General features: G+C 37.0%; 1 pseudogene; it reads left to right on the top strand.

The window, feature by feature from the left end:
* LOC112071919 (perforin-1-like) overlaps positions 1 to 1,816 on the top strand; it is a 25,989-nt pseudogene that overhangs the window by 15,162 nt on the left and 9,011 nt on the right.

Raw genomic sequence — 1,816 nt, 5'->3', positions numbered from 1 at the left:
AAGGTGTGAAAAAAAACTGTTCTGTATAATAGACCATCCCTGGCTGGAGAGACAAACAACCACAACACACACAACACACACACACACAACACACAAACACACACACACACACACACACACACACAACACACACACACACACACACACACCCACACACACCACACAGCTATCCTGTATAAAATACCATCCCTGGCTGGAGAGAAAAACAGACAGACAGAGAGGAGGGAGAGACAGACTTCATCACTGACTCCAGATCTGAGGACAAACTGAAGAACCCCTTTCACCAATTCAAACAGGTTGTAGAGAGAAGCAGACAGAGAGAGAGGAAGGAGAGACAGACTTCATCACTGACTCCAGATCTGAGGACAAACTGAAGAACCACTCACACCAATTCAAACAGGTGAGTGGATTTGCAACTTAAAAAGAACAGAAAACCTGCATACTGTATGCTCATAATTACTACCTCTAAATGTTGCTACATCCATTTTTGGACATATAAATGAATGATATTTACCATTTGATCATTGAAGAATATGACTTAGTATTGCCTAATTAGATCAAACTTTATTGGTTTCGTAAAACACATMTTTTGCAGATGTTATCGCAGGTGCAGCGAAATGCTTGTGTTTCTAGTGCAGTAACACCTAACAATACAAAACAATACAAAACAATACACACAAACCCTGCCCCCAAAAATGAAAGGTATTAAGAAATATCAGAACTATTAATGTCAGAGTCTGGAACATTAATACACAGGTATTAAATGGTAATGTGTATAGACATTATGGACAGTATATGAGTAGAAAAAGTGTGTACAGCAGTATTTATATAGGTTGAGCCATGACTAGAATATAGTATATATTGGCCAKGTCGCAGTTGTAAATGAGAACTTTTTCTCAACTGGCCTACCTGGTTAAATAAAGGTGAAATAAAAAAAGGTAAAACAATATGTAACATAATTAAAGTGATCAGTGTTCACTGACTATGTACACAGGGCAGCAGTCTCTAAGGTGTTAATACGTTTAGTTCAATGACTATGTACATAGGGCAGCAGTCTCTAAGGTGTTAATAAGTTTAGTTCAATGACTATGTACATAGGGCAGCAGTCTCTAAGGTGTTAATAAGTTTAGTTCAATGGTCGTTCCCCATCGGAACCCAAAGTATAAGCTTGTTTTACTCCGTTGTTTGTAAACAAAGTAAATGTAAACAAACACTTTATAACCCCATGGTTAAAACTATAACATTGATATCATGGATGGTCAGTCCTTGCATCCATAGCTCTGTCTAGAATGCTTTGTTATTGTTTCACCTGCTGGTTTCCATGACAATAGATCCAGAGATAACCTTTGTCAGATTTGTGACTTCGCAGATGTAAATGTTTTTTTTTTTATAACATAATTGTCTATTTCAATTCAAACCCCACAAAAAAATTAATCAGGATGGTGTGGCTTGAATTGCCACTAGCCTACTAACCAAACAAAGGTTTGAGTTGTCACTAGACTATTTAACAAACAATGGTTTGAGTTGTCACTAGCCTAAAAATTTGATCAACTGGGGACATTTTGTTATTCCCCACAAGGACAAATGCTATTTCTAAGGGGATTAGGGTTATGGTTAGAATTAGTGTTAGAATTAGGTGTAGRRTTAGGAGCTAGAGTTAGTTTTCAGGTTAGGTGTAGGGTTAGGAGCTAGGGTTAGTTTTAGGGTTAGGAGCTAGGATTAGGGTTAAGGTTAGGTTTAGGGCTTAGGGAAAATAATTTATTTGTCATTTAATAATTTGTCATTTATTGCAGTTTTGCAATTCGTGTGAAATGTA

This window comes from Salvelinus sp. IW2-2015, unplaced genomic scaffold, assembly GCF_002910315.2.
Source record: "Salvelinus sp. IW2-2015 unplaced genomic scaffold, ASM291031v2 Un_scaffold1768, whole genome shotgun sequence".
In the NCBI taxonomy this organism is placed as follows: domain Eukaryota; kingdom Metazoa; phylum Chordata; class Actinopteri; order Salmoniformes; family Salmonidae; genus Salvelinus; species Salvelinus sp. IW2-2015.
This window is presented reverse-complemented; position numbering and strand designations above follow the sequence as displayed.